At 47.0% G+C, this 27,522-nt stretch overlaps 1 long non-coding RNA gene across 1 annotated transcript; it reads left to right on the top strand.

Moving 5' to 3' along the window:
* The first annotated feature begins 2,728 nt into the window (after positions 1-2,728).
* Positions 2,729-25,012, top strand: LOC132597639 (uncharacterized). The gene is made up of 4 exons (XR_011377681.1): positions 2,729-2,809; positions 12,330-12,506; positions 21,246-21,396; positions 24,775-25,012. It is a non-coding gene; the product is annotated as an uncharacterized lncRNA (long non-coding RNA).
* Positions 25,013-27,522: the final 2,510 nt, after the last annotated feature.

Raw genomic sequence — 27,522 nt, forward strand, 5'->3', positions numbered from 1 at the left:
TCTGCCCCTCGCACCCCTCCCCAGGAAATCCATGATCTGCTTTCTGTCGCCATACAGCACTTGGCACTTCCTGGAATTTTATACGCATGGAATCATACGGTGCGTATTCTTTCTGTCTGCCTTTGTCCATCAGCATACTTATTTTGAGATTCCCATGCTGCCGTGTGTACAAACAGTTCATGCCTGCTTATCACGAGCAGCACTCCATTGTCTGGCTCTATTCAGAGTCTGTTTATCCACATTCCCCTGAAGGGGGCATTTGGCGTTGCTTTCAGTTTTCAGCTACAACAAACAAAGCTGCGTGAACATTCATGCAAGTCTTTGTATGAATATATGCTCTCATTTCTCTGGAGCAAATGCCTAGGAGTGGATTGGCTGGATCATAGAAACTGCCAGGCTATTTTTCAAAGTGGTTGTAGCATTTTGTACTCCCAGGAGTCATGCAGGAGCATTCCAGTGGCTCCACATCCTTGTCAACACTCGCTGTGGTTGGGCTTGTTAACCGGTCGAGCTGTTCTACCAGATGTGTGGAGGGGTCTTACTGTGGTTTACTTCGCATACCCTGCTGACGAATGACACTGAACATCTTTTCATGTGTCGTTTGCCATCTGCGTATCTTCTTTGATGAACCGTCCATTCAAATCTTGTGTCTGTTTTCTATTGTTTATCCTCTTATTTTCGAATTCTGTCCCATATTTAATCTGGATACAAGTCCTTTATCAGATATACAAATTGCAAGTATTTTCTCCCAATTTAAGGCTTATCTTTTCACTTAGAGATAAATTTGGAAAGATAAGTGGAAGTAAATTAAGTTGTGGAATTATGTTAAAAGTCACTCCAAGAGGAAATAACACAAAGGAAAGGGATGAAGGTGAGAAATACTCTGGTGAGTCCTAAAAGCTGGAACAGTCTTGGGTGGCTTGTGGGTGAGTCCTTGGGAGGCTGTGGCACGTATAACATGACTACTATGCTTCTGGCTCTGTTCTAGGCCTCTATATACGTTGATTTTGCTTAATCCTCTCAACAACCCAGAGAACAAAGGGTTGGTGGTCGGAGGTTGATTTTATAAATGAGGCAAGTGGGATTTGGGGAAATCAAGTGTTTTGCCCAAGGTTTCAGCTCTACTGAGCAGCAAAACTGAGAGTCCTTATCCAAGTTCAGGCGGGTGTATGGCCCTCTTCCACATTTTCCTGAAACCAGATGGAGCAGGTAAAGCAACCTGAGGCTTAAGGGAAAGGCCAACTGGTCGACATGGTGACAAAGTCCGAGTCTTTGACCTCCTGAACACCTGTCCCCAAAGGCACCATCAGGAGATGATGGCCATCTGTTCCCCACGTGCACCTGAAGGACTGCAGGAGAAAAATGGCACAAAGTAGAGCTGTGAGACTATCAGGTCATACGTTACTAATAAAACAGGCCTTTGCATGAACGGTAATGAGGCACTAGGACAAATTTCTAATAAAATATCTAATATTTATTGAATTTTCTTCCAAGCACTAAGGGCTTTACATGGAACATTTCATTGTATTCTTCTGATAACCACATGGGGTAGGTACTACAATTGTGACCAATTTGCAAACGAGGCTCCTGAGGCCTGGCGGTTTCCAAGTGCCAGGGTCACAGCGTGAGCAGCAGGGCTGGAAATGAAGTGAATCTGTGTCTGGCTTCAGCCACTAGCAACGGCTGCCTCTTGGGCAGACCCCAGGTTTCTACTGTGGAGGATGCATCCGGGCAGGGCAAGTACGTTCCCATGGGGGCTAGAGGCAGGGCAGCCTAGAAAGGGACCCCACTTGGAGTGAAAGGCCTGACTCTGCTGCCATGGTACGTGGCCATAAAATAAATCTGTGATCCCAAGAACGCCAGCCACCATCACCAGTGACGGCCCCGGAGCAGACATCTGCAGGACGACAGATGGTCGCTTTCCTCGGAAGAGAACGGCCGCACGTGCCAGAATGACCTCCTCCCATCTCGTTAGATTCAGAGGGTGTCTTACCAGGGACAGGGCCATCTGAGCCCCCGTCCCACTCCCCTGCCTGCCACCCTCGGGGCCCCCTTTCCACACACCTGAGCGCTGCCAGAACACCCTGGACACGCGAGAAGCCTCGGTGAGTGCTGCCCCGCCCGCCCCACCGCCCAGCACCTCCACTCACACCAGCTCTCGGGCTCCGCTCTGGCCCCTCTCGCTCCCCGTGGTCAGGCACTGGCTCAGCAAGCCTCAGTGACCAAGTGGCCTCGTCCGTGAGGGGCTGCCCTGCTGACTCAGCTTCCTGCCAGCTTTCCCATTCTTCCTCCCTCTCTTCCTCCCGACTGCTGTTTTGCCTCCCTTTTCTGACAGTGATGGAGTTTAAACTGTGTGTCCAGACGTGCTCAGGCACTGAGGATAATCTGACACATTCCTCTTCTCTAGAAGTGTGTAGTGTAGTTATGGAGACAGACACCACACAAATAATTCTATGAACAATTCACTCTCACTGCAATGAGGGCTCCAAAGGCAAGACAGGGATGCACTGGCAGGGGGACACATTATGACGCTGGGAGGGAAGAGCTAGGGCTTTGCTGAGAAGGCAACACCCAACTGAAGCCTGAGGGACAAGGAGAGATTCATTCGGAGATGGAGAGGCTGGGGGAGGGGTGGGACAGAAGGAATGGCTCGCATGCGAGTCCAGAGCTTGGAAGGAGCTCTGTGGGTTGGTTCAAGCATCAGGGGAAGAGTGAGCTACAAAGGTAGGCGGATCTTCTAAACCGTGAGGAGACTCTGGACTTTATCCAGAAGAATTTGGAAGGGATACGTTTTGGAAAGAATTTCAAGGTCAGTTTTGCATGGATAAACGTTCTCTTTGATCACAGTTTGAAATATAGATTTGGAGGAGGTGGCAGGTGAGATCGGGCGTGAAGCTGGTGTGATACAGGACCAGTTCAGAAGGTTGTTATGGTAACTCAGGGAAAAAGTGATGATGAGGATGTTCCTGATGAAGGAGGAGGAGGATGGCGGCTTAGATTCGAGTGGCCCCAGGGGAGGTGAAGAGAAGTACACATTCAGGTGGCAGCTCCCAGAACTTGGCGATTGGTTACACCCCCAGGGCAAGTGTGGTGGGGTGTCAGAGACGATCCCCAGGTTTCTGGCAAGAGCACCTCCTCCTCCCCCACATCTCCCCAAAAGGCGTCTCCATCTCCCCTCCCAGCTCATCAAAGAAATAGAGTGCAGGCAACCCAGCGGACAGACTATCGCAGCATTAATGCTATTTTTGTGCAGTAAAACCTGGAGATAAAAATCTCTCAACTCGTTATATAAGAAGTGGCAAATGTCAGGAGGGAGATTTGCTCCAGCGTCAGGGCTTCACATTTGATTCTGGTTACGCTTGTCACCTGTGCTTTGCTCTAAAGGGATACTGGGGAGGGAGACCCTCCCTTTGACCACCTTTCTGGACTGGGTGCCCCCTGGAGAGACAAGAAGCCTTGTGAGGGTGCTTCAGGGAGAACAAACCAGCAGAATTCATCTTGGATTTTAGGCAGAAAAAGTTTGTGCCGACTCCTGTTTGAATATTTCTCTTTTTTTGTATAACTGAAATAGAATCTACGTACCATACAATTCACCCATTAAAAGTACACACTAGCTTTTGTGTGTTCACAGAGTGGGGCAACCATCAGTACAATCAGTGGGACGGTATGCAGCTATAAGCATCCACAGACTTCCAGATTCTGAAGAGTTCATATAAATGGAATCACACTTTATATGGTCTTTTGTGTCTGGCTCCTTTCACTCAGTATAAGGTTTTTGAAGCTCATCTATCTTACAGAATATATTGGTACTTCACTCATTTTTATGACCAAATAATATTCCACTGAATGGAGGTACTGCGTTTTATTTATCCATTCATCAGTTATGGACATTTGGACTGTTTCCACTTTTTGGTTATAATGAATAATGCTTCCATGAACATTCCTGTACAATTTTTTGAGGGGGTATATGTCTTTATTTCTCTTGAGAGTATACCTAGAAATCTAGAAGTGGAAATTATTTCTGGGTCGTTAAATGTTTCTTTCTTTTTTTTTTTTTTTGAATGTTTCTTAAAGGCAAAGATAATACCTGCTTTTAATATATGTGCTTTGAGTAAATTTTGCTAGACATTTCTTCAGTAAGAAGATAAAAAAAGTATTGCTAGAGAGTCTGCAATTGAGTTTTAAAAACTAAAAGAATGTACTTATAAATATGCTTGTGTGCCTATGTGCCTGTGTGTGTGTGTGTGTGTGTGTGTGTGTGTGTGTGTGTGTGTTAGAGCATTACAGCCACAGTGCTGAAGGGATGCTCAAGGAAGCAAAATGTAAATAAATGCCCATTAGCAGAGTAGAAACTAAGAGCCTATGTGTAAAGATAGAAGGTTATTATGGAGGTCCTGGGACGGCGATAAATCTGGGCCCTGGAGGTCCCAGTAAGCTCAGGTCTGTCATTTCTGACTCCATGCCTTCAAAGTTAATGCAACATCAGCCACCCTGGCTCCTGCAGGTCCCAGTGGGGTTTGGGAAAGTAACCCAGCTGTCCAGATGCCTTGTAGCTCCTAAGGTGCCAGGTCCACCTACCTCCCACCCACAACTGCTGGCCGATGATGGATCGATAGGCAAACAGTGCCTCTATGTGTGCCGCGGACACTGCAAAAAGGCCGCCTGAGCCCACTGGGAAGGAAGGGTGGGAGGGGACAGCACAGAGCAAGGCTAGAGCCAGAAACCTCTGCATGAACAGAAGAGGTGGGGCTGGAGCTTCAGAAGAAACACGGGCAGCCTCCTGGACCCTTCAGGGGAGGGAGAAGACCACCCGCAGAGAGGCCACTAAATGACTGCCCTCTTGCATAAGCACCCAGGGCAGGAAGGCGAGAACCCTCAGTCCGAGGCTGCTCGGCTGCAGTCCCTGAGGGCCCTCAAGAGTGGAGGAGTGCCCATGACGTGCTGACCAGGAGAAGCCTGGCATGCAGCGCCTGACGGGGGTGGTGAGGACCAGGGCTCTGTAGAGTCTGCAGCTCCTGCTTCGAGTTCACAGTGGGCACTTCTGGCCCAGAGATCCAAACTTGGAAGGCTTCAGGGGAGGAAACACCAAGTTCCACGGGTTTACATTAACCATCTTATCCAAACATGGCCATTTTTCTTTACCATCCAGAGAAAGATCCAGGGCGAGTTTGGGGGATCTCTCCTAGGTTTCTGCTCTTCTCTTGTTTTTGCTGCCTATTTGATGGGACCAGTTAAAACTAAAATGAGACAGTGGGTTCAGAATCGAAGGCTCTTAAGCTCCCCTCGACATGACTGTACTTGGAGACCCTGACACATGCAGGTCAGGAACAGTGGACGGTGAAATTCGCCAACTCTCAGGACAGGGGCTGGAATGCAGACACCAGGCACCATGAGAAGCACCAGTGTTCAGGTAGGATCCAAGACAACGGCCTGGAGTCAGTTACTACTTAGCCTTCAGGCTTCTGATCTCCTCAAGCAAACATGGGCCAGCTGGTTGCCTCATTGCAGGATGGGCTGACGTTGCTGGATCACGCCTCCTGGCTTGTCAGGGAACCAAGAGGAGGCTTAGCACCAGGAACAAAAAGAACAAACGTGCTTTCAGTTTTCCAGCCCTCACCTGATTACACCCTTGGCTCCTGGGGTTTCAGTGCATTTCATAGGAGGTCATGGGGCACACCTGGATCTCCAGTCCCTGGAATGGACACCGCAGGCCAGACAAGGGCGACTAAAGAGAGTCCCAGCAGACTTGCCGGGCTTTGAGCCCACCCAGGACGGGCAGCAGTACCCCACGCAGGCAAGCAGATGCTGACCTGTCAGAGCCTCGAGTGCTGGAGGAATGGGCGGGGGGTCCTCTGACACCCCCTGGGGGCTGCTTCACCCTTTGGCCACCACGCCGTCCGTCCCCTTCTGCTGAAGTACTGTCTCTCGGTAAAGCCAGTAGCTTCTTTCTTAGGTTTGAATCACCGCAGGTTGTTTGGCAGCAAGCGGATGGAGGGAGGAGGAAAAAAATCTGCTTCCAGCTCAAGTACATGTCGCTCTGTTAACCAGCATTTTGAAAAATTATCTTTTCCCTTCCACAGCGCGGTTGGCAGGGGCTCTCAGCTGTTTTGAGAGAACGTAAGCAGCAGACCATCTGGGGCTGACATTTCCAGCATGGCGGTCAGGGGCGCGCATCGCAGGAGCTCCACGGGCGATCAGGAGCCCGCTGCCTCTGCAGGAGCCCCAGGCGGAGGGAAGGGGGGCTTACAGACGAGGCTTCTCTACAGGCGAGCTGGGAACTGACCCCCTGCCCGCCAGCCTTCCTCAGGCTCCCCCTCCCAGAGATGCGTGCTCTCGGAGACCTTATCTTGTAATATCAGTGATGGATGTTGACTCTAAGAATGTCAAAAGGCCCTCCGCGTTTGTAGATCCACTTTTGTTAAATAGAACTTAGGACCACGAGAGACCAAGATGAAAGACATACATGCAGATGTATGTCTGCATGTGAAGCAAGAGTGATTTTCTGGCCAACAAGACTAGGGAGTAAGGAGTTCTTAATAACAAGGTCAGCCAGGGCAGTTAAGGGAATTACACAGCTCAGACCCACTGGTGCGTCCCTCCAGGCCTTCTGATCACTCGCAGATCCAAAGTCCACCTAAGAGTTATCCCTGCTGCTGACGTGGAGGTCCCGGGGCTGTAGGCCTCGTCCTCGTTAACCACAAAGCAGCCTCACGGATGCCAGCTGGCCCACGTTGAGACAGATGACTGACACCTAATCACCTCTCAGGCAAACCTCCGCACCCTCAGCCGCTCTGGTTCATACCACATGCTCCATGCAGGTTGAGCGTTCTTTTTTTTGATTGATTGATTGATTGATTGATTGGCTGCGTTGGGTCTTCGTTGCTGCGTGCAGTCTTTCTCTAGTTGCGGTGACCGGGGGCTCCTCTTCGTTGCAGTGCGTGGGCTTCTCACTGCGGTGGCTTCTCTTGTTGTGGAGCATGGGCTCTAGGCGTGCGGGCTCAGTAGTTGCGGCACGTGGGCTCAGTAGTTGTGGCGCACGGGCTTAGTTGCTCCACAGCACGTGGGATCTTCCCGGACCAGGGCTTGAACCCATGTCCCCTGCGTTGGCAGGCAGATTCCTAACCATTGTGCCACCAGGGAAGTCCCAAGGTCAAGCATTCTTTAACAGCCATATTTTCCAAAAAGCAAGGAATCTTTGTCACTAGCATTCATCTTTCCCACCTGAGATTAACACACGTGGGACCAGAACTTGATGGTCCCAGGGAAGCCCCTTTACGTGATCTCATACCCCCACCTGCTCTCACTCTCCCCCTCGGCCCTTGGTCGTAAGTCACTGGTCACAAGGGTATGAGAAAAGACCATAGTGGATCCAAGTAAATTAGAACAGATGCACCGCATCGCATACGTGCTTCCATGCTGAGCTGGTAAGAGGCTTAACTCTAAGACAATAACTGCAGTTTACAATTAGCAATTCTGCTCGAGACATATTTATTGTGTGTCTTGCCTGTCCCCAGGACTGTGTCAGGGGTCAGGGGTACAGAGACACAGTCCCTGGCTTCAGGAATTCAGAGTCTAGGCAGGCAGACTCCTGACCGTGTGAAGTGTGAATGAAGCAGCTGCAGCAGGACCAGATGCCTTCCTGGAGGAGGAAGTGCTCCAGCGGGCTTTCAACAGAAGAGCAGGAGCCGCTTAGACTGAGAAATAGAGGACTGACGAGTCCTAACAAAGGGAGGGCACCATGGGGTCTCAGAAGTGCTGAAGCGCATAAGCTTCAAGGATTTCTGAACAGCTAAAGAGCCTATGAGGAGGATGAATGGGAGAGGAAGGCAGGGGGCCAGCAGGGCAAGTCTGGGAGGGGCCTCGTGCCCTAAAAGCTCAGGCACCGAATAACACCCACTGAGGTATAAGAATATTGAAAACAACAGTGAGCCTCTGAGAGACTTCACCACTGGAGTCCTCACCTGGATTTGAGTCTCCCAAGGTCCTGCCAGCAGCCAGGAGGAAGTGAGACTCCAATGGGCAGGGAGCAAAAGCTGGCAGGTCAGTGGTGAGGCTGCAGGGGGTTAACACAACAACCCAGCAGACCTGGTGCATCATCCACCCCCTTTCTAACCAACCCCTCACCCCGCCCCGGGCATCATGTATCTGTTCTCTGTCCCTATAGCTTTGCCTTTCCCAGAAAGTCGTGTGGATGGCATGGCAGTCAGGGGATGTTTGCACTGGCTTCTTTTGCTCAGCACGATGCACCTGAGATGCGTCCGTGCCGTTACCTGTAGCAATAGTTCCTTCCTTTTCGCTGCTGAGTACTACTCCGTGGCGTGGATATGACACCATTTATTTATTCATTCCCCAGCTGAAGGACATTTTTTGGAGACTATAGTAAAGCGACTATAAATATTCACATACAGGTTTTATGTGAACATATCTTGGGCAAATACCTCGGAGTACGATTGCCAGGTTGCATTGTAAATTCCTGTTTAATTTTATAAAAAAAAAAAAAGCCAAGCTCTTTTCTAAAGTAACTGTGCTATTTTACATTTCTGCCAAAAATGTGTGACAGTTCCAGTAGCTCTGCAACCTCGCCAGCACTTGGAATTGTCAGTTCATTTTTGTTTTTAGGCAAAGTAATAAGGATGTAGCTGTGTCTCACTGTGGTTTTAATTTGCATTTTCCTGATGATAGATGATCTTGGGTATGGGTACGGAGAACGTTTTGACGGAAAATGGGTTTGGCGCGTAATGGGTGCTTGGTAAACATCCACTGCGGGAGCAAATCAATGTCACCATCACCATCCTCTTCAACACCCTCACTTCTGCAAGAAGAGATGAGAGCTTGAACAAAAGCGGCGACAGTTGTGTAGAAGAAATATCAACATGAAGGAGAAAGAGGTCACAGGCCTGCATGACTGAGCACAGGGAGACTGAGATTGGGTCTCACGTGTCTGACTCGGGCGCTTGGCCGACATGGTACCCGTCTGTGAGGCATGGACCCGGGGAGAGGAGTGGGGCGAGGAGAAAGACACCAGCTCCAGCCGTGGATGTGGGGAGTCTCAAGGCCGTGGGGCCCGTCAGCGGGCGTGTTCTGGAGGCCAGCAGAGTGGCTTCGTCTGGTTCATGTCTGGGCTCCCAGGGCCTCACCAGAGCCCCACGTGGATACGGGTGTAGACAGGGGTTCAGAGCGTGTCCTGTGGGGTAGACATCTTATTTCACTTCTCACAGCATCCCCGAAACACAAGCCACAGACAGGGCTGTGCCAGTCAGAAGACTGACTTTCCCAAGTTCACGGTGTTAACTACTCATTTGCTGGGACTTGAACCCATACTTGCTAAGGGCCATTTTTAGCATTTCTGCAAATTAGGAAAAAATGCCAATTGGAAACAGGTGCCCCTTCTGGACAGACGCCACTTCCTCTGGCTGATGGGCCCGGAGCCAGCCCCCGTGGTTTGCCAAGTGGAGGACAGGCTGGATTTCAGCCCCTCCTCACCCCCCCCCAGGGCCCCCGCGCAGGGCACGAGCACACCTGAGACCTCGCCTCTTCAACTACAGCCTGAAGTTTCTGATCTCGCTGGTCAGCGAAAGTGAGCCCGCTGAGTAGAGCCAAGCCTCGCTCACATATGAATACAGTCATTAACTTACACAGAAGGAGGCTTCAACTTACAAACTTCCCCTGGTATAAATATATCAACTCTATGGTTGCCTCACTTTTGAGTGTTTACTGATCATTATCGATTTCACAGTGCCTTTCAAGTGCAAAAATAACCAGCATGTTGAAGATGGTGCTGCAAAGGGGCAAGTGGGCACAATGAAATGAAATGTAGATTTACACTGATGGGTGGGCATTCCTTGCTTATAAATATCCCATTGGATTTGCATACTAAAGCATCCATAAACTGAGGAAGCGGCTTTTGCACATTCCTATAAAAACCAGTATGATTACAGCACCTCTCTAACACATCTGCATATAAACTTAAACTTTATCAAAGGGCAGAGGACCTGGTCAGACGTTCATTTCCCTTCTTGCTCCCCCTTGTCGAGGACAAGGCAGGTAACAGAAGCTGGGGCGATGTGGGTGTGGAGGTGGCTGGGGAGGAGAATAAACACAGATGTACCCCAGTCAGAAGGCTCTCAGCTCCCCACACCAGGGAACCCTGACCCAAGGGAGAACGGGTCAAAAGCACAAACTCCCAAGTGCTGGGAATTCAGCAGAGAATGTCTCCTGGGTTTGAGATGCCAACAGTTCCTGTTTTAAAGTCCATGTGTGTGCAGCAAAGGAAGAGGAAATGATAAAGTAATAAGAGCTAAATTTAACCCCATTTCACAGATGAGGAAACTGAGGCACAAAGCTGGTTAGCGGAGGAACCCATATTCAAACCAGGCAGGTGCGCCAGTGTCCACGCGATACCCACGGCACCACCTGCCCCTCAAGAGGAGGCATCCATGTCCACATGCGAACACCTGCTGACATACACCTCGGTGGGCTTGTGTAAGATCACATACCTGAGGAAGCTGGAAATGTCTGTGAAGACCGAATCCCGCCCCCCCTGCTGTGCACTGAAGAAAGGAGAAAAGTAGCCATTTCGTCTGCTGCATGGAACACACCTGTGATGCTGGACATCAAAGATGGCCCTTCTGCCAAGCAGAGCAGTCAGGGAATAAAACCAGGGCCGGCCCCGTCAGACTGAGCAGACACAAGTGCAAATTCCAACGGCCTCCGTGACAAAGGGAAACGAGCCCCCCACGGCTGGCCTCCTGCTCTCCAACCAGGGCCGCGGCGGTGTGAGGGGAAGGCACCGAGCGCGGCTGAGGTCCACACTGGCCCTCCCGGTGGCCCCGCTGCCCCCTCTCCATCGGGGTGCCTTGACTGTCCCAACCTCCGTGATACAAGAAAGGACGTGCCAGGCTTTATAAATACAGAATCTCAGTGCTGTACACCTGCAACCAACACAATAGTCTAAGTCAGCTCTACCTCCCTAAAACGATGAGAGTAAATCAACAAACGAATAAATACAACACAGCAGGTGGACCTCATTCCTGAATACAGAAAAATAAAGTTTCATCAGCAAGAGGCCTTTTTTGGCAAACACAGAGCCTGTAGGTGGCCGGGCATGATCCAGCAGCCTGGGCTTCAGCGCTTTGTGCTGGTTTGATGGTCAGGCCTCCTGGCTGCCCTCCCTACACCTGCTTGTCGGATGTCCTCAGCAGAGATGACCGTTCCCTCAGGAGCTTGACACGCCAGCAGGAGCTCCACGCACCTCATGTTAAAGGCTTCAAGCTCTTCCAGGGTCCAGACACAGCTGATCACCCTGACATGAGGGGGAGGGGTCTGAACCTCCACAATGGCCCTCCATCTCACCCTCACGCACAACCATTGGGCCCAGGTGAGGTGCCCAGGTGGGGCCTGTGGACGGGAACTCCTCCCCGCAACCCGCTCCCTCCTGGGTCACTATGCAGCCAGCAGTGCTGGGCTGTGTCAAGAAGCATCTCAGCAGGAAGAGCTATACGGTCTGAAGGCTGGGGGCCCAGGACTGTGGGCGTGTCTGGCGAGAGCTCCCTTCTGGTCGGTGTGCATCATTAGAAATTAACCCTATCCCCAAGGGCCCTTCCCATCCAACTTCCTGCATCCAATCAGAATGCGAGCAAAGCCAGCCTGCTGTTAGGACACACTCAAATCTCCACAGCCCTCGAGTGGCAAAGGGTATAATTCCCACTTCCGTCAAAATGCCAGACGAGTGGGGCAGGCCTGGCTGTCTGATTCCCACACAGCCACTGCCCTCGGACGAGGCACCCCACATCGGGAAAGGGAGTAGTGGGGACAGAGACTTCCTGAGTGGGCAGGTCACCACCCTGGTGCTAACCAAATTGACCAATCTGTTCCTCAGCCCCCAGACAGAATCCTCCACCACAAGAGTTACAAAACATCTGAGGGACCTGCACGATTCGTAGCAATCTCCAGGAATGGAGAGCCCTCGGTAGCCCATGTCCATAGTTTCTCAGAGGGCATCCTGACACCCATTCCCTCTGAGGAGGAGCTGTAGCCACCCAGATGGTCTGCTTTCTAACACTTACAGACCCGCTCAACCCCGGGTACAGAGTGAACGAGAAGCAGCCTGACTTCCGTCCCAGAGGGTTGGCGATTCAGGAACCCGACAGCTGGCCTGTGTTCAGCGTAGGCTTTCTGTACCTCTCAGCAGCTCCCCACCCCTAAGCCAACATGTGGGACAGTTTATGGCATGTCAACTCAGTTAATATTGCCGTAAAGAAACCCATGAAATGCTGATGCTCCAGTAAAGCCCTGACAACTCATATCTAAAGCTCCTTTATTTCTTCCAGATGCCACGTCAAACGTGAAATCAACCAACCTCTCAGAAGGCCAAGCCCTGCACTGCCTTTCTCCAGGAAAAGGTCATGTCCCACTCAACAATGGATGTGCGGAGAGATGAAGGACGAAGGATGTCAAGAAACCAAAACAAACTGACCAGAAATAACTTTCCATGTGTGACTCTGTAGGTATGTGTGTATTTGTTCCATCAGGATTGGCAGGGGGAGGGGTGGGTATAGGTAGGAGAAGCAGCAAGGTTGAAGAGATAGTTCCCAGGCACAGAGCCATGCTTCCTGGGATTCGGGGTCCCAATGACCATCCAAAAATGTATCTCACCCACTCCTTTCCCCCCTTTTCTGTAAATGGATAGAAAGCTTGATAGGATGCAAGTCAGAGTCCTGCCAATCACAAGCCTACATTCTCAACTCAGCACTAAAAATTTAGGAATTTTTATTACCCGCCTGCTGCTCGAATTTCTTCCTGTCTAAGCTCTGTCTCCTCATGGAAAAGGAAGTCTAAAGTTCACCCTTCCTTCATGTCACCCAGTTTTGACTCCAATCAGATGAAGAGGTGTCTCTGCACCCAGTTTCCCACCATGTCTTAAACAGCCCATGACTCAGCACCAGCATCCTTTGGTCCCTGTCTCTCAAGATGCTTTATGGGGACAAATAACCCTGTTAACAGAGACAAATAACAACAGGGGAAAAGATAAATGAAGAAGTATGAGGCTCAGACATGAGAGGAGATGGAAGCCAACGAGGTAAAAACACACAATAAGGTGATCACAGGCAGAAAAAATGACCAAGAAGGCTATGATCCCAACATGGAATCATAGAATTCCAGCCCCTGCGATTAAGCTCAGAGGGGCAAGGGCACCAAAGGTTAGGACACTAGGGCCTCCCTCAGTCCTGGAGCCAAGATGGTAACATAATGGAGTGGAGTGAACAAGGGCTCTGGGGTCAGACAAGCCCAAGGCTGCACACAAGTCCTACCCCTGCCGGCAGAATGTCTAAACCCCTTCGCCGCGCCAAGCTTCTAGAACCCTCGTGATGGTGTCAGGACACTGGGAAGAGAACTGATTCTGTGCAAGTGAGCCCAGTTCCCAGATGTATGTGAGTCACAAGAATCAGAGACTTCATGAAATAGTCGTGCTGGAAGACAGAAGATACGGGGCAAGTCGCCAGTCCGCCCGCTTCACCAACTCTCTCGATGCCACTCTGCCGGCTGACTTCCTCCCCGTGAGCTGACTGTCACTCTGACTTCACGCCATCACGATGGAACCACATCTCCTGCCTCTCTTGTTCACCTCCTCACCATCTTCCTCTTCCCATACTTTGTGCACTCCATGCTTTTGTGGTGGCCCACCTCCAGAGTGAGCCCACCCCTAGCATTCACATCCTCATGTGGTCCTCTCCCCTCCTGAAGGAACGGGGCTGGCCTGTGTGAACCAGGAGGGTATGGCAGCCATGCCAGGGGGGACTCCTGCTTTGCTCTCTCAGATCACTCGCTCTGGGGGAATCCAGCTGCCATGCTGTGAGGACACTCGTGAAGCAACAGTAAGGAGAGGGGTTCCATGAGGCAAGGAACGGAGGTCTCCTATGAACCTCTGAGTTCATAGGAGTATGGGAATAAGCCATCTTGGAAACAGATCTCTAGCCCCGATCAAGCCTTCAGATGACAACAGCCTGACTGCCATGTCCCAGAGAGACTCCAACTGCAGCCACCAGCTAAGCCACTCCAGGACTCCCGACTTGCAGAAACAGTGTGACATAATAAATGTATACTGTTTTGAACCATTCAATTTTGGGGTAATTTGTCAAACAGAAATAGAAAACAAATACAATCTCCCATTGTATGTTTCGGCCTCTGACCACCATTCCCTGGCCATATGACACTAGGATCCCCAAGTTTGTACATGTATCTCCAGGACAGATTTTTCAGGACTTGGACCATGGCTTCCACTGACTGGACACTTCTGTCCCACTCAACTTGATCATTCCATCAAGACCAAATTTCTTTCCTACAAACAGACTCACTCCAGAAGCCCTTACATTTGATTAATGCTATGCTGTATAGTTTTTTTTTGGGGGGGGGGATGGAATTTTCAAAACAGTATCTACTTCAACTTTTTATCATAATTTTGTAAGGTAGGAAAGGAAAAATGTTAGTCCCATTTTACAGATGAGGAAATCGAGGCCCAATGCATTTAAATACTGACCTGCACAAAGATACAGCTACTGTGTGGTAGAACTAGGATTGGAAACCAGGTCTTTTTCCACTGCCTCTTCAAGAAAGAGAAATCAAATATCCAGTGATCCGACCTTTAGAACTAGGCATCTAAGTAATTCAGTGTGGCCTCAACTGCCACACAGTTTTGTAAAGGCAGAGCCCTCACAGACATGCCAGTAAGAAAAATGAGATGCTACCAATCACACCAGGCATCTGCTGCTCTGTAGGAAAGCACCACAAAGTTTAGCACCTTCACACAACAAGGCGTTACCATCTCTCTTGCCTCTGGGGTTTGACAGGCTCAGCTTGGAAGTTCTCGCCTGAGGTCCATCAGACTGTTGGTTGAGGCTGCAGTCATGTGAGACCTTGTCACTCACGTGTCTGCTGCCTGGTGGGGATGCTTGAACAGCTGGAACTGACTGAGAACCTCTCTCTCTGTGCAGCCTCTCCGTGTGTGGCTTTTTCTTCTTTACAGCCTGGCCATCTTAGGGGAATCAAACCTGTCATGTCGGGCCTGAATTCTTCCATGTGTTCCAAGAGCAAGTCTTCTAAGAGGCTCGAGCAGAAGCTGCAAGTCTTCTCCTGGTGTGACCTCAGGAGTCCCAGGATGTCACTTCGAGCACATCCTAACAGTTAAGCAAGTCACTAAGGCCAGTACAAGCTCAAGGGAGTAGGGAAGCAGACTCCGCCTCAAGGCCCGCCTAAAGGCAGGCACACAGGAAAGGAAGGCGGTGACGAGGTGACTGTCAGCATCTCTGCCGCTAACAATCACAGTCCAGCCTCGGGCCCCAATGTTTCGGCCCTCCTTCATGAAAAATATACTCGCCCCCTCCCAAGGCCAATAAACTTTTATCCCACTACAGAAACAGCTCAAAACCCAGGATCGTAACACCTAAGTTAGGTTCAGGTACAAAGGAGCCTCCTTTGGAACAGCTCCTTGAGTGCATTTTGTTTTGATCTGACTCCTACGAAATAAATAGTGTTCTGCCCACCGACCCACCCAGCCCTGACACGTACCCATGAGACAGGCACAGGATAACTGCAACATACCCTATTGCTCCAATGGAAGAGAAGACAGTGGTACACAGCAGTCACTGTTTCACAGCAATTCTGAAATGCTGTTGGACACATGTTGCTAGTTCCTTGGTTAGGGCCCAGCCCTGTTCCCACAAAATGATTCTCATTCTTTCCTCGGGGCTTTTGGTTCATACCTTGAATTTTCTTTTCTTTCCATAAGAAATGGTCCTAGTTTTAAACTGAAGCCTCTTCACTTTCCTCCTGCTCATAGAAGAATGACAGTCTAAAGACCTTTTCTATACTGTCTCTGTTCCTGTTAGTCCCAGCTGACATAATTCCTTTAAAAAATCTGTAGTCTTCCTGTATATCAAATTATAAGCCATTCACTGATGCAAAAGCCATAGCCACTTTTTCTTTCTGAGATGGTCCCTTTTCTCTTTCATCCATTGGCCTCAGAGCCCAGATACTGTGGAATGGCCCTTAAGGTCCTCAGATGCCTTTTGTCTGGTTTAAAGGGTCTACAAGGTAGTCCCTTCAGATTTTTTCTGGCAAATCTAGTCTAAGAGACACAGATTTAATATTCCTAGAAGCCTTACTAGTATGCATGCCCTTAACTCTTCATGAAGTCTCAACGAAAGGTCTTATAGCTTTGACACTTTTACTCTGAAACCATAATTTATTCATAATGCCCTAGATTTTAATCTCTTCCCTGAGGGCACTGCTAGTTTGAGAAGCTTTTGCTGGGAGAGACTAAGGATGAGAAATAATTGTATTTTTGAACCTAGTAAGCCAGGGTTCATTTCCATTTCTTAGAAATTCTGCTTGAAACTACATGGTTCCTTCTTCAGCTCCTCTCCACTCGTACTTTGTAACAGGCAGCTAGAAGCAGCCAGTTGGCACCTTTTACATTCTGCCTGCAAATCCCTCTGGCCAGATCCATGAGTTCACTGGGTGCTCTCTCTCTTCCACATTATCACAGCTGATGGTGCATCAAAATTTCTACCATATATGTGATACATACAAAACAAGTGCTCCTTTTGCTCTAACCTCCAGCAACACCCTCACCAATGGTCTCGTTGAAGTCTTTCCAGATTTTGCTAACAGAATTTTTGTGGCTATTCCAACTTCCACCTCAATCACTTGTCCAAAAGCAAATGCCACATTCTTTCAGCTTATGTTATAGCAGCACCTCACTTCTAGGTACCAAATTCTGTTCCAGTTATCAACTTCTGCTTTATAAACTACCCGACTTCAAGATTTACCATAAAGCTACAGTCATTATGGCAATGTGGTAAAAACTAGAAAACTCCTAGAACATAACATAGGAGAAAACCTAGATGACTTTGGGTATGGTGATGACTTTTTAGAAACAACACCGAAGTCATGATTCGTGAAAGAAATCATTGATAAGCTGGACTTCCCTAAAATTAAACACCCCTGCTCTGCAAAGGATACTGTCAAGAGAAGATAAACCACAGACAGGAGAAAATATTTCCAAAAGACACCTCTGATGTCAGAAATTTACAAAGAACTCTTAAAACCCAACAATAAAATAGCAAACAACCAGATTTAAAAACGAGCCAAAGACCTTAACAGACACCTCACCGAATAAGATGTACAGATAACAAATAAGCATATGAAAAGATGCTCCATGTGGTATGGTATCAGAGAAATACAAAGTTTAAAAGCTATGAGATACCACTGCACACCTATTAGAATGGCCAAAATCCAGAACACTGACAACACCAAATGCTGACGAGGACGTGGGGCAACAGAAACTCTCATTTATTGCTGGTGGGAATGCAAAGTGGTACCAACACTTTGGAAGACAGTTTGCAGGTTTCTTACAAAACCAAACATACTCATGCCATATGATCCAGCAGTCACGCTCCTCAGTATTTACCCACAGGAGTTGAAAATTACAGCCACACAAAAACTTGCAATGGATATTTATAACAGCTTTATTCAAAACTGCCAAAACTAAGAAGCAACCAAGATGCCCTTCAGTAGGTGAATGACGAAATAAACTATGGTACATCCAGACAATGGACTGTCATTCAGCACCAAAAAGAAATGAGCTATACAGCCATGAAAAGACAGGGAGGACGCTTAAATGCATATTACTAAGTGGAAGAGGTCAGTCTGAAAAGTCTACATACTGTGTGATTCCAACTAATGGCATTCTAGAAAAGGCAAAACTAAGGAAACAGTAAGTAGATTAGTGATTGCCAGGAGTCTGGGGAGGGAAGGGGGTGAATAGGTGGAGCACAGAGATTTTCAGGGCTGTGAAAATAATACCACGAAGAAGAATGATACCATAGTGACCCATGCTATCACACATTTATCCAAACATTTATCCATTATACGTTTGTCCAAACGTATAGAATATACAACACCAAGACGTAACTACATAGACTTGCAGTGACTATGATGCGTCAATGTCTGCTCATCAGTGTGACAAATACTCCATCTGGTGGGGATGCTGACAATGGGGGAGGCTGTGCACGTGTGGGGCAGGGTGTGTATGGGAACCTCTGCACCTTCCCCTCAAAAGTAAAGTTTATAAACTATCCCACAGCTCAGTGACTTAATATACTCTTCTCTCTCACCGTCTGAGAGTGTGTGTGGATTCACCTGCGTAGCTGTCGTGGGTGAACCTCTCACTTGGCCGCAGTCAGAGGGCGATGGAGCCATGTCAGCCTCTCCTCACTCTGTCCTTAGCACAGAGGACCGGAACCCCTAAGGTTCACTGGGCGTCGTTCTCCCTCTGCGCAGCTTCTCCACACGGCTCTGTGCGGCTTCCTCAGACCATGGTGGTCTTGGGGTAACCGGGCCTTACTTGACAGGTGGCTGCTTCCCGCAGAGGGAGCACAGGTCCGGATGAACCACCACACTGCAGTCCACACTCTCTCAGTCCACGTCACCCTTAGTGTCACGGTGTCTTTTTCACAATGTCTCATGCCAACAACAACAATACAAAACAAAGGGGAAACCCCATGCTTCATTTATTAACTAGTTACCAGCAGACAAATGAATAAGTTATTTCCTAATAACTTAGCTGTTTAAAAAAAACTTAAACTGAAAGACAATATACTTTTATTTCATTCTTACTAACGGCACACACACACTCCTGGGGCACCACACAGCTTCTCAAACCTTGAACCAGATCAGAATCAGATTGGATGCAACCACATGCATTACCACGTGCATTCATGCCACAATGATTTGGATACAATACTTGTGGTTTTTTAATCATGTAAACACCAAAAACCAAGGCTTGCAAAGATACGAAATCACCAAAATGAATGTAACATGCTACTGAACCTGTGAACTACCTTGAACCAGGAGTTTTTACAGCATCTGATAGATGTCCAAGTATTTTCCTCCGAAATTTCAAATAAACTGCAGTGTCCCTGGCTGCAGCACCCCACGGTGCCTCGGCTCAGAGTTTGGGAACCACTGTGACACACCAATCAAATCCTGAAACTAGATGGGGAGTTTGAGGAAACAGTTTTCACGGAATGCCATCTTCAACTTCCCCTCCGTATCTACCCGACAGATGGCCAGGCAAACAAGGACTCTAGATTTGGCTCTGCTTGGGCCAGCAGAAGTAAGACACGCAAGCAGAATCGGGGTAAAGTGTGGGTCCACAGGAGTAATTCTAAAGCACGCTAAAGAAGTCACTATTTATTTGTAGGCCATTTAGTGTAACTGCTTTTGCATCTTTGAATTTCTATACCCATAATTTGCAACACTCTGCTTAGAAATCTCCTCAGTGAAACATCTAAGTTCATCAATTACAATATCTACTTCCTACAAAAACACTAGGAAACAATTTGGCCCAAGGTCTTTGACACTTTATAATATGGATCGCCCTTCCTCCAATTCCCAATGCCAAGTTCCTCATTTCCTTCTGAGACATCACCAGAATCACCTTTCAGGTCCCACATCCCTCTGATAACCTCTTCAAGGCAATCTTGGCTTTCTCTAAGTTTGTGCCTCAGAACTTGCCCAGCCTCTACCCATCACCCAGTCCCAAGGCCACTTCCTCACTTTCAGGTGTTCGTTGCAGCAGCACCCCATTTGTAGGGACCGAATCTTAGTTTCCTAGTGCTACTGTAACAAATCACCACAGACCAGGTGCCTTCAACAACAGAAGTTCATCTCCTCACGGTTCTGGAGGCTGGAAGTCCAAGATCAAGGTGCTGGCGGGTTGTATTTCTCCTGAGGCCTCTCAGTGTGGCTCACAGGTGGCCACCTTTCCTCTGTGCCTACACCCTTCTGGGGTCTCGTCCTCTTCTTATAGGGACACCAGCCCTGTGGGAATCGGGTCCCCCCTTGTGACATCATTTAACCTAATTAACTCTGTAAAGGCAGTATCTCCGAATGCAGTCACTTAGAGGTTTGAGGCTTCAACATATGGAATTCAGGGAGAAGCAATTCAGTCCATAATAGAAATATGTTGGGGGTGGGGATGCCCTGTGTCATTTCCTTAAGAGATTTTTCTTTTGAAGCACAGGCTCTTAAATTTTCATATATTGCCTTCTGAGGGTCCTTGAACTCCAGAAATTGCATGCAAAAATACCATGTGTATGAACTTTTCCAGAGAGGGGGTCTATATTCACTGTTCTAAATGCTGTATGCACCATGGAAAGATTTTTAAAAGATGCCAAGTCCCCTACACAGAGGCTCTAATTTAATGCCTGCTGGGTGGGCGTCAGGAATGGTATTTTGTAACGTTCTCCATTTGATTCTATTGTGCAGTCAGGACTAGGAGTCACTGGTCTGACTGACTGACTGACTGATCGACTGGAATGATAAATGATCTTAGTTTATGCACAGTACTTTCACATTTCTCAAACTTTACACAATAATCATGTTGTTTTATAATCAGAAAAAATTTTTAAGGAAGAAAAAAATTTACTGTCTTTAATCCTTAAAAAAAGACGAAAGTCCTGAAACAACCTGGCTGAAGGGCTACACCATCATGTCTTACTTTCCTCCCTTCTCTTAGACTTCCTACTTAAATTGTGGTCTGAAGACCAGCACCATCTGCATTACCTGGAAACTTATTAGAACTGGGGAATCTCAACTCACACACGCAGAGCTGCAGAATCTCCGGAACCTGCAGTTAGGAAGGTCCGCAGGTGATTTGCATGGTATGCCAATTAAAGTTTGAGAAGCACCTGTTTATAGTCTTCCCCACATCATGAAGGAGGACGGGAACCACAAAATTTTCAAAACCACTGAGGACATTTTGTTCAGTATGTGATATTAGGAGAGCTTACACAGCAGACCTTGAGCCTTTGTTTGGTGTGGGCTCTGCACTATTTTAGAGACAAAGTCATGTCAGGATCAATTGCAAACAATTAATCCGTAAAGTAACAGCACAAGGAATTACACCCTGGCACAACCCACAGATGACCTATTATTCATTACTGCAACCATTATAGATAATAGCTCAATGATCAGCTGCAGTTGGTCTACATAGCATTCACCTTAAAACATCCCAACAGCCCTTAGTAAAGAAGACAGTACCTGAGTTGTGTAAACATTGAAAAAATGAAAAGAGAGAACGGTCTGGAGAGAAGGAGAGTGGGAGAAGGTGGGTGAAATGGGAGGGGAGGAGAACCATGGTTTTCACCTTCCTGAACATGAGAATCTCAATCCTAATCCCCCAGACTCTCGGGTCCTAATCCTCGACGTCCTCCAAGGATCTCCCGCTACCCCAGTGGTTATTCTGAATAAATAAGGATGTGAGTAGATCAGGAATGAAGAGCAGGAACATGAAGAAACTCCTGTGAAGGATAAGCTACCTGATAAATGTTCTGGGTAAGTTACTAGATGAATTTCACTGGATAAATTACTCTGTAATGATAATAATATTCATACAAGTTTCTGCCTTTTAAAAAATTAATTTTTAAACTTAGTTCATCCACTAAGTCATCAAACTTGGATGTGTATTTTTAACTACTATGAAATGTTTGTATGGAAGTAAAGGTAGAGTGGCTTTAGTTGAGTTTTATATATTTGCAAAAGTCAAGAAACATTTACCCATCCTGGCTGTCTTCTGCACCCAGTCACTCCTTCAGAGGTATCTCATTCATTCTTTCTCTCTATTTATCTACCATGCTCATCACCACCCATGGACATGGGTCCTAGACTAGCAGTCGAGGGCTGTTGGAAGTAATCTGAACCTACCCTTGCCTTTCAGAGCTTGTAATCAAGCAGAAATGCCAGATGGACCAGAAATGATACTAAATAAATAAATGAACAGCTTTAACAGCTGAATATGTAGACAATACAGTCCTATGAATATCAAAAAAGATTTTCTTTCATCATGAACTTTACAAAATATCACCATTAAGATTTTCATCTTAGGGGTGTTCATCTCTGACCACCAATACATTCACTAAACACAAATTTTGAAATCAAACATGCCTTTTCATAAAGCCATAGAAAACATTTGGGGTTATTCACTACCATCAGTATTTGAATAAGAATAACACGTATCTAACCAACAACTATCTATTCAGTATATAATATGAGCCAATATGTATATTAATCTTTGTGTGTTTCACCTTTTTACATTCTTTTATTTTCCAACTTTCTGTGATCTTACATTTGAGGCACTTCTCTTACAGTAGCATATATCCCATCTGGCAATTTTAGTATTTCACTTGCAATATTTAGTCCATTGACATTGAATGTAATTACTGAAAGATGTAAATTACTATCTATTAGATTTATTTCTCTTTTTTAGTGAAGTATAGTTGATTTACAATATTGTGCTAGTTTCAGTTCAGCAAAGTAATTCAGTTATATCCTTTTCAGATTATATTCATTATAAGTTATTACAAGTTACTGGATATAGTTCCCTGTGCTATGCAGCAAATCCTTGTAGATTACTATTTATTTCTATTTGACAGAACCGTTTATGTTCTTTTCTCCCCTTTCTTGCCTTTTTCTTTTAAATTAATATTTGATTATTTGGTTAATTTTCTTTTTATTATTCTGCCTTTCCCCTCTATTAGCTTATTAGTTATCCTTCTTTTGGAAGTTATCCTAGAGATTACAACATACAGCTTTAACTACATTCCGATGGAAATTATTAGCACTAGCACTTTTCTTCAATGCTAGAACCCCAGAATGTCTTAAATCTATTATCTCCCCTCCCAAATTTTGTGTTTTAATTGATATGTATTTTAATTCTACATTTATTTTAAACCCCACAGGACAAAACATTATTACTATTGTCTTGTACCGGTAATATTTATTTATATTTATCCACACATTAATGCTTTATATTATCATTCTTTATTTATTCTTGTTATTTGCTCTCTTATATCTGGGGTTATTTGTCATCTGTGTGAAGAAATCCTTTTAGTAATTTTTTTAGTGAACCTTTGCTGGTTACAAATTCTCTCAGATTTTGTCTGTTAATTTTTTTTTTACACTTGGTAGTGTATATATGGAACTTTATTTTTATTTATTTATCCACTTTTGGCTGCGTTGGGTCTTTGCTGCTGCGTGAGCTTTCTTTAGTTGCAGCGAGTGGGAGCTACTCTTCATTGTGGTGCACGGGCTTCTCTTTGTGGTGGCTTCTCTTGTTGTGGAGCACAGGCTCTAGGCGCATGGGCTTCAGCAGTTGTGGCACGCGGGCTCAGCAGCTGTGGCTCACGGGCTCTAGAACGCAGGCTCAGTGGTTGTGGCACACGGGCTTAGGTGCTCCGCGGCATCTGGGATCTTCCCAGACCAGGGCTCGAACCCATGCCCCCTGAATTGGCAGGCAGATTTGTAACCACTGCGCCACCAGGGAAGCCCTGTTTGTTAATGTTTTCATTTAATTTTTGAAGAATAATTTTGCTAGATACATCATTCTAGGTTGACAGGGTTATTTGGGGGTTTGTCTGTTATTTTGGAATATTAACGATGTTTTATTGTTTTCTGTCTCCCCTTGTTTCTGTTGAAAAAGTCAGATGTTTGTCTTCTTGTTGCTCCTTTAAAGGTGATGTGTATTTTTCCTTTGCTCTTAAGATTTTCATTTTGTCTTTAATTTTCTATAGATTTACTGTGTTGAGCCTAGGTTTCTTTATATTTATCCTGTTCATAGATTCTGAAATTTGTGATTTGCTGCCTTTCATCAGTTTGGAAAAATCATCAAATAGTCAAATTATTTTCTAACCCATCCTAGTTCTCGTCTACTTCTGGAATTACAACTACATTATTTTAGATTCACTGTGTCTGATGCGTACCTTAACCTCTTTTCTGTATTTTCATATTTTTTCCCCTCTGTGCTTCAGTCTGGATGTTTTCTATTGACCTGTATTCTTTCTTCTGCTTAAATCTAATGTTAAACCTACCTACGGAATTCTTAATTTCAGCAATTGTACTTTTCAGTTCTAGAATTCACATTTTTTAGTTATTTTATATTATCGATTATCATTTTAAAATATTATGAAATTCACAAGAAGTTGCAAGAATTATACAGAGTTCCCATACACCTGATAATAGTGTCTTACATTACCAAATACATTAACAAAACCAGACAATGATACTGTTTAAAATTAAATTCCAAGTTCTCTATTGAAATTTTACTTTTGTTCCTCTTTTCTTCTATTTTCCTGAATATTTTAATCATAATTATTGTGAAGTTCTTGTCTGATAAAGACCTGGAGGTGACTTGAATATTGGAATTTCCTATTATCTGTTGGGTTCTTTCCTTTTGGCTTTCAGCCCTGTTTCTTGGCATGCCTGACAATACTTTACTGACTGTATGACACCAAAAATAATAAGTTGTAGCAGCTCTAAATGATGTCACACTCTTCCCGAGAGGGCTTACCCTTTCCTCTGCTCAGGCAGAGTGTGGATCTGGACCCTAGCACATCCCTTTAAGGAGGGGTTACAGTCCGGGTCAGGCTCTATCCACCTCTGGTTGTTCTTTGGAGGCTCCAGTTGAGAGCCTGGGATTTTCACCAGGTACTAGCAGCACTGGTACACCTTCGACTCTAATTCTTGTCTCCTTTATACTATAAGATTATCAAAGGCTGCGTTCTGTTTTTCAAAGGCTTTATGCTAAGGTCTCATGGTCTCCTGAAATCTGAGACTTTGGCACATGTCTTGAGCAAAAACTGGCAAAGTTGTAGGCTCAATTCTCCAGATTTCCTTTCTGATCCAGGCCCTTCACATGTCTAATTTTTGTCTCTCCAGCCCCAGAAGACTTGCCAAAACCTCTTCTTGTTTCTGTGCATCTCAGCAGTGATCCTCTGCCTGAGACCTGCATCTGAATCCTCCGTCCCTTGTTTTAAGCCCAGAATCAGCAAATACCCCGAGGGAAAAAGAGCTGCTGAATGCACCCCTGAGGTTTCCCGTTTGAGGTATTTAGGACCTCCAGTCCTGGATGCCTTGGTACATTTCTGATGTGTTCAAATAGATGTTTTTCACTTGACATTTTTACTTGTTCTCAGAGAGAGCACTGGTCTACTACAACGTAAGCTATTAATCCAGAGGAGGTGGAAATCCAGAATTGCCTGCCTCTAGATGTTACATTTTGATGGGTGTTGGGAAGAGAAAGGCAGACAATAAACAACAAACAAAAATTAAAGAAGATAATTTCAGAGGATGATAAAGGCTCTGACAGAAATAAACAAGACGGAGTGAACACTACATCTTATATCTGAGGGAAGTACATCCTACAAGGTGCCCTGACGTGTTGTTATGGGCTGAATGTTTGTGTCTCCCCAAAATTCAAACCTAATTCCCAATGTGATGGTGTTTGGAGGCGGGGCCTTTGGGGGGTGATTAGGGCATGAGTGGGATTAGTGTTCTCATGAGAGAGACCCCAGAGAGCTCCCACACCCCTTCCTCCATGTGAGGACACAGGAGGAAGACGGCTATGGCCCAGGAAGCAGGTCCTCACCAGACAATGAGTCTGCCGGCCCTTCATCTTGGGCTTCCAGCCTCCAAAACTATGAGAAACAAATTTGTGTTGTTTAAAAGCCACCCAGTCTATGGTATTCTATAACAGGAGCCCACATTTACTAAGACACTGATTACAACTCACAAAGAAAAGTGCTTCTTACCCCCACTGTGTGGATGAGAACATGGTAATCTTTGGGGCACAGGTGTTCTTCACACTCCAGCAGTCAGACCAGGCTGGGGAAACCTCGGGTAACAAGGCAGCAGGGAAACAGCACTACATCTGGCCCACAGCCATTAGAGGTTACAGGTCTCAGCACAAAGGCCCCTCACTAACCCAAGTAAGAAAAGAGAGAAGGTCTTCTGAGACGTCCCCATTACGTGCACTTAGAGCCTGCTAGGCAAGAGGCCACAGGAGGGCGCTTCCCGGATCTGCCTTGAGCAGTCGAGGGAGCCATTTGTTCTGAAGGCCACTGGGCTGCCATAACTCATGGGCCCCCTAATTCAGATGAGCTGGGGATGCTGGGCCCTGGAAATGAGCTTTCCCCGCCACCGCACTGCGCTCGGCTCTCAGCCTTCCATCATTTCCAAAGCATTAAGCAGCCTGCAGCTCGAGAATCCTGCCGCTGGGTGACATCTCAACATCTGACATCATTCAGAAGATGGGGCGAGGGTAAAAAGAGCACGTTTTTGATTGGGGACATAAACAATGCTGAGGAAGAAATTACGTTAAAAGGCTTTTCTTTTCCTAAATGGACTTGCAGGATGTGGCTTCCCAGCTGGGCTGCTGTGAGGAGATCGAGTTCAGGGAGCCAAGGAGGTAACTCGGAGCGGGTGACACTCAGGCGTGAGGTGCTGTGCAGAGTGAGGGACACAGCAGACCCCGCCGTCAGGATGCACTGTTCACCTCAAGAGCAGGGGAGATGCGGGCGCAGCTTCACTGTGCTCCCGGAGGCTCTGGGTGTCACAACAAACCAAAGGGGACAGACACTGGGTGTCCATCCAGGAGGGAAAGCCCCTCATCTCCAGAGATCTTCACCTAGATCTCGCAAAGCTGCAGAGGCCCCTCTCCTGCCAAGAGCCTCCCAGACGGCCTTCTCCATACTATGTCCGCTTGGTGGGATTCAGGAAGACTGCTCAGTGCTTTGTCTTCCCAGCTCAGCCTCCACACGAGGAAAAGTAAAAGGAATCAAGAGCCTCAGCTTCCTTCCAAACTTACAGAACCTGCTACGAGCCCTTTGGCAAGAACAAAAGGGCCCATGCCTTCTTGCCTCTGGCTCTTTGCACAGAGTGGCGCCGAGGGCAGGCACTACATGGAAACCTTCCAAGGATTTCCAGGTCTACCATAGAGGTGCTGGGATTTGGGCCTTGGAAGAGGGACTGCTTACGAACATCAGGACCCAACCTCCAACCCACCCAGCCCCCAAACCAGCCTCAGCTGTGTGAATGGAGAGGCTCAACCCAGAGTAGGCGCTGGGAAAGAACAACACGTTGCAACGACTCTGAGTCCATGGTCATCTCAGCATGAGCGGATGCACTAGGCTGACAGTCAGAATTCTAGGATGCTGGTCCTCACAGGGGACTTCAACTTGCAGGGCCAACTAGGGGTGATTCCTTTTATAGATGAGGACGCTATTTCCTCAGACTGCACACAACTGTGCCCTGATGCAAGGACATGAACTCTGTAAGGACTGAGAGCACACAGGTTTGATCATCGCGGTACCTCCAGTGTCTAGCAAGAACCAGCACACAGTAGGTGCCTCCTGTGTGCAGAAACTGTATCAAGTCCCATGCGGTACAGAGAGATGGACAGAGTACAGACCCAGCCAATGTGGAACATACCACCTAGTGGGGGGGGGGGGGCGCGCAGGCACATGACAGGAAACTACAAAGCCCTGCTGTCTGTGCTTTCAGAAATCTATAGGTGAGGCGCCCGGCAGAAAATCCAGGGGAAACGACACATAATGCTGCCAGTGGCCTTCCAATAACCTAGCACCTAATACACCCGCATCGGCCTGCAGAATACAGTGACAGTGAATG

This window comes from Globicephala melas, chromosome 8, assembly GCF_963455315.2.
Source record: "Globicephala melas chromosome 8, mGloMel1.2, whole genome shotgun sequence".
Lineage (NCBI taxonomy): Eukaryota > Metazoa > Chordata > Mammalia > Artiodactyla > Delphinidae > Globicephala > Globicephala melas.